This window comes from Carcharhinus amblyrhynchos, chromosome 1 (assembly GCF_965287045.1).
Source record: "Carcharhinus amblyrhynchos chromosome 1, sCarAmb.v2.hapA, whole genome shotgun sequence".
In the NCBI taxonomy this organism is placed as follows: domain Eukaryota; kingdom Metazoa; phylum Chordata; class Chondrichthyes; order Carcharhiniformes; family Carcharhinidae; genus Carcharhinus; species Carcharhinus amblyrhynchos.
The window spans coordinates 156301646-156314592 of NC_137324.1; the positions used below are offsets into that span (position 1 = coordinate 156301646).

The 12947-nt window shown below is 42.2% G+C and overlaps 1 protein-coding gene across 2 annotated transcripts in view; it reads left to right on the forward strand.

The window, feature by feature from the left end:
- Nucleotides 1–12947, forward strand: part of LOC145346648 (calnexin-like) — a 56894-nt gene that overhangs the window by 22096 nt on the left and 21851 nt on the right. The gene's annotated exons all lie outside the window — the stretch shown is intronic.

Consider the following 12947-nt stretch of genomic DNA (forward strand, 5'->3'; position numbering starts at 1 on the left):
GTAGGGGCTCCCAGCATAGTGCCATTATTGCCATCACACTAAAAGCTCCATGGGGCTCTTGGTAAACCTTTTATTATGAAGTTCACACAAGTGTGGTTCACAGGATATATTGAAGGTTGATACTGATCTGTGTAGCAATATATCTGAGGATGAGCAATTGGTAGTGTCATCCAAGGATGAGACAACGGGTTCCACTATTGAAACACCACCAAGACTTGAGGCATCGTGTGGAAGCCTCTTATTGGCACCCCACCTTGACCATTGAGGGGAAAATGTGAACAGATCCAGTGTTTTGAAAGGTTAGTGTTTTTAGCATAGTTAAAGATAAGTATTAACCTGTAATTCCCTAGGGGAGCTCTGGCAACCTCAGATGGTGGACCTGCTGGACTCAAAACAGTAAAATTAACAACATGAAAATGGATATGGAAAAACATATCGGCAAGCACATTGGCTCAATCATTTAAGTGTCAAGAGCTCTTTTGACATGTGACACATGGATCCAAGTTTTCTTGCCTTTTGACTTTCCCTGCAGAATGTGTGACAAGCAGAACTTGGTAGGGACCTTCCCACTTAGCATCAAGCAGTTCACATTGACGTTTCTTGATTTATATACCCACTCACTTGGAACAATGTCATGTTTGCTTTCAGGTGACATCTCGCAACTAGCAACAACCTGTGTGAAACAGAATCTGCAGTTTTAGTGCTAGTATCTACATATTGGCTGATAACTGAATTTGTTTGTGGCACCTCACGAAGATAGTTTTGTGATGCTGTGTGACAAACTGTAGGGCTGCTCTGACTCCCTGAGGGAGGCTAGGCCATGTGTACCGTTGTTGGCCTAGCGTAAAAGCAAACCAAGGCTGGATCTCTGGTGCTAAGGGAACAGGCCAAAAGCCAGTTGCCATATCAATTACTGAAAACACTTGTGCTCTGATGATAAGGCATTAAAAATAGTAGGAGGCAACCGAGGGGGTTAATCTATCGATTTGATTAGATTCCTATGACCTGTTGTCAACCTCTAGCTCCGTTTACTTTCTTCACTGGCCATTCTCGACTGTTGGATACTCTGAGTTTTAATCAATCTTCCTCTCTCCACTAACCGATTCACGATGGGCGGATACCAGGCACAGTAAAGGTTACTGGGTCCACTTGTAACAGTCCACAATCATGCTTGTCTTTACCCAAACTGGGTGTTCCATCAGTCCATTTTCCTCCAGGAGCCTGATACTCCAGGTGACTTTTCCCTTGGAGAAACCTAGGAGCACCTGTGTGACTGGACCTACCCATTATAAGCCTCTTGACTCTGGTCCCAGCTGTAATATCAGAGAAACTATCTCACACTGTGCATCTGTTTCCCAGTTGCCCCACTGGCCCACATTTTATTACCAGACAAGGGAACCTGTGGTAACTGATCCCCAGATATACATGTTAATTCTGTTCTGGCGTCCAATAAACAATCCACTGATTTTTTTCACCTACCTTTTACATTCCACATAAAGGACGTCAGCTCATTGTTGCAAGAGAGCTAATAGTGGTAAAGTGAGAGTCGGGTCTACTCGCATTTTGCCACATGCAGGGCTGTTTCCTGCTGTCGGTTTAAACTGCCCTATTAATTCATCTGGTTTGTCGTTAGCACTCTTCTCAGAATTCCTGTTCTGCTTTCTGTTGCCTTGTCCCAGTGATCAACATGTCTTTGCACAATGATCTTCATTTTCACACTTGACATCAACTTGGGCATCTATATTGGTTGAATGTACTGTCACTTGTATAGCTCTAATGTTCGTAGTCATTTCCCATTCTAGCCAACTAAGGTATGTAACTAGCTGAACATTGGGACGAGGAAGGCACGACCTATCAGGTTTATTAACTCTCAGCATTTTGGATAATTCTGATTTCAGGCCATTTACAAATGCTAATTTTAATGGAGCAAGACACTTTCATCTATATTCTCTGCAGTTATTTCGTGAATGCTTATGAAAAACGGTTTGGCTTGCGCCAAATTGTTCTAAACCATTCTTCATAATTGGATACTTCTTCACTTGCTTTCTGCTCACGTCACACTTTTACTCCAGCCTATCTTGCTTGGCATGAATGTCATGCACCACAATCTAATTGGATTCACTCCTCTCTAGGATCTGTCTGCCTTGACCCAACCCTCCCTCTACATCAGTCAGTAACATCCCACTTTTTCTGTCTGGAACCGCAAAAGTTAATAGCTGCACATTGTCTAATGGAGGAAGCCTATAAATTCCTTTCAAGTGTTTCCATTAGTCCATTTATCAATTCTTTTTCTGGGTCTGCAGGTATCATATCTGTTCTCAGTATGAGTGATCCCATCTGCATCAGTTTTTTTTTTGAGACTACATCTTTACCCTCTTGTATTTCAAGGGGAAAAATATTCCTTGGCATTTCCTATTCTCCTTCATCCTCCTTCCTCAAGGAAGAAGATTGCACTTTCCCCCATAAACATTCATTAGCTATCTTGCTCATACCTGTTCTTTTCATTCCAGATCAGGTCATATTATGGGATAGTTTTGAGGGAGGTTTACTGTACTTCAAGATCACAATCTCATCTGCTAACTTCTGATACTTTTTCCTTTCTCCTTCAGAAAAGTACATACTCCAGCTAATTGATCCTGGAGTCCCTTAACTCTGCCATCCTATTCTCTGCAACATTTAGTTGCATTTTACTATCTAAGTCGACTCATCACAGCGAGGGACCAGCGAACACAGTTCTTGCCAGGCAATCTCTTAGCTTCCTCCACGCTCATTTAGTATCATCCAAAGCCCACTGCCCCTTGAAAGTTCCATGCTTCTGTTCAATCTTAGTGAACGTTTTTGGTAAACCGGAATGCTGTTATACAGCCTCATTCAGTTGATGCATCATTTTTGCTCTCTTGCCTCCAGAGTGGCCACGCTGTCCTTTTTCTGTGGTTGGTAAGTGACTTTTACTGTTCTTCCCTGCCATCTTTAACTCGAATATTAAAAAGGGTCTCCAGCTGATTGGTCATTACTGACCCCATGGATTAGCTTCAGCCGAAAAAGTGCAATCAGCATCAGGCGTCGAGCTAAAATCTCTGGACAAGGTATTCAGAGAATATGGAATTGATGAATGACTGACTTAAGAGTCATGTATCAAAGAAAGCACCTTTAAGGGAGGGAGGAGGGGGTTCTTACCTCAGTGCCAATAGGTCCATGGGTGTACACCAGCTTTTCAGTCTCTCTCACAAGATGTCATCAGTCTCTCTCCTTTCTATTGTTCTTACAAATATTATTATTCATTATGCTAGGGTGTCCTCTGGTGTAAATGAATAATTGGTTAATTAAAGACAGTATATGAAGTGATTGACACCATTCAGTCCAGACCTCTGATCATGCATTATGCACAGGTTAGTGATCTTCTGCCAAGGTTAGCTAAAAACTGAGTACATGCCAAGCCAACCAGCACAAGTAACAAGATCCCATAAGTGAAGCTTTAGCAGGGTTTATTCCGTGTGAAACATGAAGTTTCAGTAGGGTTTATCCTGTGTGAAAATGTTAATATAAATGAACTGTAGAAAATGTTATATAAAACAACAGTGGCTTCCCACAGGTGGTTGTCAAAAGAACCTGATGTGATATGAAAATTTTTTTATACAAACATATAATCAGGATTTGGAATAATAGGGTGGTAAAAGCAGTTTTGTTGGTAGCTCTCAAAAAGGAAATTGGATAAAGAGAAATTGCAGCAATTTAGAAGAACCAGAGTGAGTGATTAAGTGGATTGCATTTTGTTGTAGAATTGATAGGCTGAATGCCTCCTTCTCTACTGTGCCATTCTATATGGAATGAGTCATAATGGTGGGGAGATCCCCTCTGCTCTTCTTCCAAATTGTGTCATGGGATCTTTTATGTCTACCTGAGACTGAAGATGAAAGTGAAATGTCTACCTTTAATAGAATTTTAAAATTTTTCAAATGTCGTGTTCTCTTTGTAGAACTGAGTTTTTTTTGTACACTAGTCTCACCCTATCCCTTTTTACAAGATCTCTACCACACTGAAGAAAAATGGTGTGTCAATTATTTATCATTAGGAATTTGAAATCTAAACAGTAATTGAAACTAAGCAAGACTGGCAAATGATGTGGGAAGGGAAAACCATTTTGATGTCATGATATTGAGATGCCATATCTTAAAAGAGGAATTTTTATTGATAATTGGCTTCACATTCAGTGCAATATGTATTCAGCTGATCAAAGAAGATTCTACAAGTAGGTAAATCTTACAATTTGAGAGCCTGTTGGCAATACCTCATTTTTCCCCTTAAATAGTAAGATATGGAGAGTAAATGACCTATTGCCATAAAACCAGAAGGCTGCTTGAGACTGCTGTTCCTAAGGGAAATGGGATTTTGCAAGTTATGTAAGTTTCTCTTAGCATTTGATCTGCTGGCGGGATCATTTACTTCTCCAGGAGCCTGCCTACTGACAGGGAGTGCAACATGAATGCTGATCCATTGCCCCAGTTGCTCCATCAGTAAGCATCCTTTGGATCAAGGAATGGGAAATATGGGCAATCACTAACAAGTTCCTTGTGATAAACCCCATCTGTTGAATGGCAGGCTTTGAACTGCCACCGCAAGTGTTTTTGTTGTTAAACAGAATCAGGACTGGCCAATGCTCCTATGGAGCAGTCTTCTGCTACTGGGGCCTTAGTACAAACCCCTTATACACTTATGGAAAGACCCAAACAATGCTACACATTACTGAGGAGTGTCCCTTCTATAGTCAAAGTAGCAGGTTAATCACCTTAAATTCAGCAAATGAGGAAGCATTAGGAATTTGCATTTGTTAAATACTATTTTTTAAACCCAGAAAATTGTGGAAATGCTTGACAGGTCTGGTAGAATCCCTGGGAAGGAAAACCTAATTAACGGGCTATGTTTCACCTCTGTTCCCATCACCATGGATCTGGTAAAATGGCCCATGTTGAGTTACAATCCTGGCATTACCCAGCCACTGACCAATTTTATGGGATGCAGAAAGTGGAGTAGATTAGTATTTAATTATAAGTGGTGGGCAGATGATTAAGGTTGTTAAACAGCCAATTGTCAGGGATTTATCTACCTTTTTTGAGTTTTGCAAGTGGAGGAAAGGATACACAAAGGAATTTCATCCAGTAGAAGCAAGATTTGAACAGTTGAATTGTGGAAGAACCAGGCAGCCATAATTCAAAGCTGTTTGCTGGCTGTATGTTGAAGAAGTGAAGCATCCAGTTTGGAGGCACTGCAGAGGTTGGGGGCAAAGTGAAGTATGCACAGTAGAGGGATCTCCCGAGTCCTCAGCAGCCTCTGAAGGCAGGACAAGGTTCTTATCATAATGGCTTAATTTGGCTATGGAGTCACTGCTTTCAGACTTTGACTTCTTCAGCGAGGAGGAGTGGTGCAGAGATGGGGATGTGTAGTGACCAAGAGAGTTCCAGCTGATTGAGGAAATAATTGGCCACAGACAAGAAGGGCATGCAGCTAAAGGGCAGTGTCGTGGTCACAATGTTCTATCCAGCTTAAAGTGTGTTCCTTCAGAAGCTCAGCTCTGATAACTGAATCTCTCCAGGATGTTGTGTATAATAGAGCAAGAGTTGATGCCATGGGAAGTGCCAGCCACCCAATGCTGGAGTGTTTAAAGCTGACAATGTGGTTTGGTCAGGGATTTCTGGAGAGCATGTGTCATCACTATAAAACGGTCACGAAAAACATATACCTTCAGACTGGCCACTGTATCTCATTCTAGCTCTGGCTAAGAGGGCAGCTGGCTTCAAGGCCATGACTGGATTTCCTCAGGTGCAGGGGTCATAGATTGTACTTAAGGCTTCGCCAGATCAGCCAGTTGCCTTTCTGAAAGGAAGGTGTACATGTCCTGAACCTTCAAGTAATCTGCAGCCACTATAAATGGATCTTGCAGATCTGTGCAGTTTCAGGCAAGCTGCCATTCTGACCCCTGTATGTAATTCCAACACATGCAACTGCTGCAAAATGATTACATGCCTTCCAAAAATGAAGTTTAGAAATAAATCTGGAGGTGCCCTGCATTACGCACCCTCAGGGATATTCTGCATTATTGTTGTCTGCTATGCACCTGGCCTCCAGAGTAGACTGATACTGGAGAGTGGAAGGTACTGAGTAATCAACATCCTCAAAGGAGAATGGGCATGATGTGCCTCAACAACTACCAGCCAATGAAGATGGCAGTGATGCACGAGACAGGGAGAAACTCCCAGCTCTCTGATCAGCAGATGCTTCACAAAGTTAAATGTAAGGGGCCACTAAACCATGGAAGTTCTCTCCTAGGGAGCCTTAATGACCTTTTCATAAGTGGCTCTCACCATCTCTCCATCTGTCAGCACTATATGCCAAGGCCTCCTATCAGCACAGCTGCTCACCTATACAGACCATCTCTATGTATTCGATTCCACATCAGGCCACTGTCAACTGGTACACAAAATTAAATATTCAAGTCGATATACACTGCATATCAGGACATTTAACTCTGAGTATACCACCCAATGAAATGTGCTAGATGATGCATTAATGCTTACAGTTGCATCTACTGGGTACTGTTCCTATGCTGTCTTGTTCTGAAGTGGCCATGGACAGTATCCTGAGTATCTGAGCCCTGTTGGGGCCTGATACGTTCTGGGCTACCTGCAATGTAAGAATCACTTCAGTCAGTCTACAAGCATGTGGCATTAGTGTTGCTGTTGGCGATCCACCCTTAGTGATCAATGATCTATGAGCAGAGCTGCTTCACTCTGCCTTTGCCCTTTCCGGTGCCACAAGTACGCTTCTGATTTTCTGCAATGTGTCTACGCTGGCAGTGGGAAGATGCATGGCAGGATCATTTCATCCACCTGTCTTTCCATACAGCTCCTGGATGAGGCCATGCAACACTGCATTACTGCACATCCTCTGCATCTACTTGAAGCTAAGCTCCATGTATCTCTCCTTGCCATTCTCAATGGAGAACATTGTGCCTCACAGCATTCAAGGCAAGGATGGATGTCATCATTTGTGCATGGTTCTGCATTGCCTCTGGAATCTGACAGATGTATTGGATTTGATTTATTGTCACGTACTAGTATTCAGTGAGAAGTATTGTTTCTTGCATGCTATATGGACACAGCATACCGTTCGTACAGAAGGAAAGGAGAGAGTGCAGAATGTAGTGTTACAGTCATAGTTAGGATGTGGAGAAAGATCAACTTAGTGCAAGATAGGTCCATTCAAAAGCCTGATGGCAATAGGGAAGAAGCTGTTCTTGAGCCAGTTGGTATGTGACCTCAGACTTCTGTATCTTTTTCCTGATGGAAGAAAGTAGAAGAGAGAATGTCCTCAATTATGCTGGCTGATTTGCCCAGGCAGCAGGAATTGTAGACGGAGTTAATGGATGAGAGGCTAATTTGTATGGTGGACTAAGCTTCATAGTTTCTTGCGATCTTGGGCAGAGCAGGAGCTTACCAAGCTGAGATACAACCAGAAAGAATGCTTTCTATGGTGCATCTGTAAAAGTGAGTCGTAGCTGACATGCCAAATTTCCTGAATACTCTGAGAAAGTAGAGGTGTTGATGGTCTTTCTTAACCAAAGTGTCGGCATGAGGGAACCACGACAGGTTGTTGGTGATCTGTACACCTTAAAAACTTGAAGCTTGCCATGATTTCTGCTTCGTCCCCATTAATGTAGACAGGGGCATGTTCTCACATCTCATACAATATTGTGACCACATTTGGAATACAGTGTAGAGTTTTAGTCACCTTCCTTTAAAGAAGGATGTAACGGCAGTGGAAGCAGTTCAAAGAACTGCATTTTAGTTCAAAGAATGCACCATTGAAGTTCAAAGCAAGTTTACCAGAAAAGGTGGGTTGTCTTATGAGGAAAGGTTGGATAGGCTATGCTTGTGTCCGCTGGAGTTTAGAACGGTAAGGGGTGTCTTGATTGAAGCATTCAAGATCCTGAGGGGTCTTGACAGGGTGGATGTGGAGCAGATGTTTCCTTTTATGGGAGAATGTAGAACTAGGGGTCATTGCTTAAAAATAAGAGTTCACCCATTTAAAGCAGAGACTAGGCAAACCTTTTTCACCTTGGTTGTGCTCCTGAACTCCCCAGAAAAAATGATGGAAGCAGAGTCTTTGAATATTTTAAAAATGTAAGTGGATAGATTCTTGGTAAGCAAGGGGGTGAAAAAGTATCAGGGTTATACCAAGATTGGTGGAACGGCAAATTGTGCAGAGGGTGTAGAGAGTCTGCAGAAGGATCTAGATAGGCTGGGTGAATGGGCCAGGAACTGGCAAATGGAATTTAATGTTGGCAAGTGCGAGGTGGTCCACTTTGGTAGGAAGGATTATTACTTACGTGGCGAAAAACTGCAGCAGGCGACGGTGCAGAGGGACCTCGGGGTCCTTGTGCATGAATCGCAAAAACCCAGCTTGCAGGTGCAGCAGGTGGTCAGGAAGGCAAATGGGATGCTGGCCTTCATAGCGAGGGGGATTGAATATAAAAGTAGGGAGGTCTTGCTGCAGCTGTATAGGGCATTGGTGAGGCCTCAGCTGGAGTACTGTGTGCAGTTTTGGGCGCTGTACTTACGCAAGGATATTTTGGCCTTGGAGGGAGTGCAGAGGAGGTTTACTAAGCTGATGCCGGAGTTGAGAGGGTTGAGCTATGAGGCGAGGCTGAATAAACTAGGCTTGTACTCATTAGAGTTTAGAAGAATGAGGGGAGATCTCATTGAGACATATAAGATGATGAATGGGATGGATAGGATAGAGGTGGAGAGACTCTTCCCGCTCAGAGGACAGTAGGACTAGGGGGCACAGCCTCAAGATAAAGGGGGGGGGGTTGGTTTAGAACGGAGTTGAGGAGGAACTTCTTCACTCAAAGGGTGGTGAATCTCTGGAATTCTCTGCCCGTTGAAGTGGTGGAGGCTACCTCGCTAAGTATTTTTAAGACGCGGGTTGATGGGTTTTTGATAAGAGAGGGGATTAAAGGTTATGGGGAGAGGGCGGGAATGTGGAACTGAGCCACGACAGATCAGCCATGATCTTATTGAATGGCGGGGCAGGCTCGAAGGGCTAGATGGCCTACTCCTGCTCCTATTTCTTATGTTCTTATGATAAATGGGATGCAATTTTGAGGTTACTGAGATCAGCCAAGTTCTTAAATGGTAGCAAGTTCAAGGTGCTGATTGGCCATCTCCTCCTGTTTGTATGTTCATAAGTGGTTGTTCTGGTTCAGTTTGCAGTTGGCACCACCACCCACACCCTCTCCAGGATGTTAACCAAGAGCTTCCATGTGCTTTAAAGGCCCAGTGTCATAGCATACACATAGTCAAGAGAATGATGACCATAACCATTATTTATTTCTCCATTGCTTGCACAACTGCCACTCCTTCAGCAACAAGCTATCTTCCTGAGATCCATCTGGTATCTGTGGCATCCTCCTCTATCAGTATCCTCCAAACAATTCAATGGTAATCCTCCACTTTATGTGCATTGATCCTCCCTGGCATTGGATGTGCTTCTCCTGCAAGCACATTTCTACAGTATCATTCCTGTCTCATGGCCCATCTATGCTGGTCAATGTGCAGCATCATGTATCATGCATTTGGATGGCATGGTGAGATAGCCATTCGGCAATCAAAATACAGCATCTGCCCATCTCACTATGCAGATCAAGTGCATTGAATTGGCCACCTAAATGTGAACATTGCCTGATGATGTTGTCCTTGCATTGGTCCACTATCTAGCCTCATGGGCACCTTTGAATTCATTTTAGCCTTAATGCCACTCACTTTTCCAAACAGATCATTAAATCTCTCCCTGCAACCACCTATCACTAATCTCTACCACCTTCAACCATGTATTCTTCCTTGAGCCTGTTTGTGTCGTCCTGCCATTTGCTATAAATAAGTTGTTTCTCCTTTGCCTTACTGCACGTGAAGTCACCTCCTGGAATGCACCATTAAATCGTGGAGAGACTCTGCAGAGTCTCTGTCTATGTAAACCCTTACTTGATTTGATTTACTATTTTCGATGTATCCCAATACATGTGACAAATATTTGTTTCTTGCATGCTATATACTCAAAACATATCGTTCATAGAGTACATGGGGGAGAAGGAAAGGATAGGGTGTAGAATATAGGGAAGATTTTGATTTGATTTATTGTTGTCAGATATATTAGTATATAGTGAAAAGTATTGTTTCTTGTGTGCTATACAGATAAAGCATACCATACGTAAAGAAGGAAAGGAGAGGGTGTAGAACGTAGTGTCACAGTCGAAGCTAGAGTGTCAAAAGATCAGTGTGATATAGGGTAGGTCTGGCAGCAGGGAAGAAGCTATTCCTGAATCGGTTGGTGCGCTTTCTCGGGCTTTTATGTCTTTTTCTCAATGGAAGAAGGTGGAAGAGACTATGTTTGCGGTGTGTGGTGTCCTTCAGCAGGAAGTATAGACAGTGTCAGTGGATGGGAGGCTGGTTTGCGTGATGGACTGGATTTCATTCACAACCCTTTTGTAGATTCTTGCAGTCTTGGACAGAGCAGGAGCCATACCATGCTGTGATACAACCAGAAATAATGCTTTCTATGGTGCATCTGTAGCGGTTGGTGAGAGTCGTACTGAACATGCCAAATTTCCTTAGCCTCCTGAGGATATAGAGGTGTTGATGGGTTTTCTTAACTATAGCATCAGCATGGAGGGACTAGGGCAGGTTGTTGCTATCTAGACACCTAGAAACTTGAAGCTCTCGACCATTTCCACTTCATCCCCATTGATGTAGACGGGCATATCCTCCACTATGCTTCCTGAAGTTGATGACTATCTCCTTCGTTTTGTTGATGATGCTGAGGAAGAGATTATTGTCATCACACCAGTTCATCAGATTCTCTATCTCTTTCCTGTACTCTGTCTCATCATTGTTTTCTTTATGGTCTATGTCTGCAGACTGCTCAAATGCTATAGATGTCTCATTAAAAATAGTACCAGCAGCTCGATATTCAGTGCCATGATCCTCACATGACTCTTAATTGACTGGCTCCCCAGATACTAGCCCTTAACTGAAACTTCCTCATGAAAGTCACCTGAGGAAACCGTGCTACCTATCTATTCATGCAACTCACTAGAATATCCTCCTGACATTGGGTTATCTAGCTATTTTGGTAAAACTTAGACCAACATTTTATTTGGACGGCCTTTCATTGGCTCATTTTACTCTCTCTAGTGTAGCGTTGTTCCTCAGTTTAGAATTCTGAGCAATTCCTGACTTGTCGACCCTGGAATTCTTACTTTAAAATGCTTTTCTGATCCCAGCTTTGCATGTACATAGTCCAGCAAAGGACTATATAGAGAGAGAGAGGCAATGTCATGTTCTGTTGTTCATACGGCTTTCATTCTCTACATGCATGAACTACATTGCTGAAATACTAAAGTTACTTTGGTCATTTCATACAAATGCTTTGTTCCACATTCTTGATGGTAATAGAAAATAAACAAAGGGAAAACAATCCATTTAAAGTCTAATAATCCCACTCAATTGAAATGAGCTAGAAGCATCTCACTACAAATCGTAAAAGTGCTATAATTATCCGACCCTTCACACTAGTGACTTTGCCACTATGCATTATAATGAGTTGATGGTTCCTTGTCATAACTTTTTTTCACCCACTCTCATCCCTGAGAAGTACTCAACAGAATTACAATTCAGTCCATTTCTATATCTTCCTCTCGCTAACTTAGTTGTTACACTATTCATATGTTTTTATCTTGAAATTCTGACAAAAAATGCTGATGTGCTTTACTGATCTAAAACTTTGTGCCTTTGTGGTCTATGTATCATGCCTGAGGAATACATTTCTGTTATCATAGGATCTGGTTACACTGTATTCTCCTTTTGGCTACCTACAGTTGTTCAGTATGAAAATGTATTAGGACATCAGGCTGGAATTTGCTGAAACAGGGCATTGTACATATCCAGTTTAGTTAGCTTTGTTTTTACACCTTTCAGCTTAATTTTTTTTATGAGCCACCAGAACTGCCAGGTTATAACTGCAAAAGTGAAGGCACAGAGCACCTGGGACCATGATAAATGATGGAACCAGCAGTGTATTTCTGTAAATAAGGTTTGAAAATTGATAATAAATGCACACAACACTGAGAAGGAGGTTGAATTAGAATGGATGAGTTCAATGCAAATCAGGTTCAGAAAGAGAAATAAAGAAAATGAAAGCTACATTGGATTCAGTGAGACAAAAAGAGACAGAGGGACGGAAAGAGATAAAATTTCACATTTTAAAAAAGCTTGAACAGCAATTCATTATCTGAAAAAATAAGTCTATACTAATATTTGTTTGCTTTCTAAGCCAGAGGGGCTGAATTATTGTAATGAACAATTATCATATGTTAACTTATTAATTACTAGGCTTGAGTTAATGTGCAAATACAGCAATTGCATAAAGCTCACAAAGCTTTGAGCGAGGTGATGTTTTTGCATAGCTGACAGCAGTGCACGGCAACATCATCCAGCAATTCATAACGCAACTTTAAGTTGTTAATCAATTTTCACACTAATATGCATCTTTCAAATGCTAATATTATCTTCAAATCCCGAACCTATTTCCAATCGCCTCTGTGTGCTATCAGATTCAACACTTCTGTGGGTTCTCTTTGCAAAATGCTTCATTGTAGAATCTGGTTACATGACTCTCCAATCTGGGATCTTTCATTGTCTCCTGTCTGGGACTCTTTTTTTTTGAGCTCTCACTGTCCCCTACCTCGGACTCTTCTCCTATAATGTGCTGCTCCTGGGTCACGTGATCTGGTTTTCATATCACCTTCTTTTTGAGTTGATGCATTACTCATAGACCTACAGAATGCTGGATTGTATAAATGCAGCCCATTCCACATCCACGCATGCACAATACTC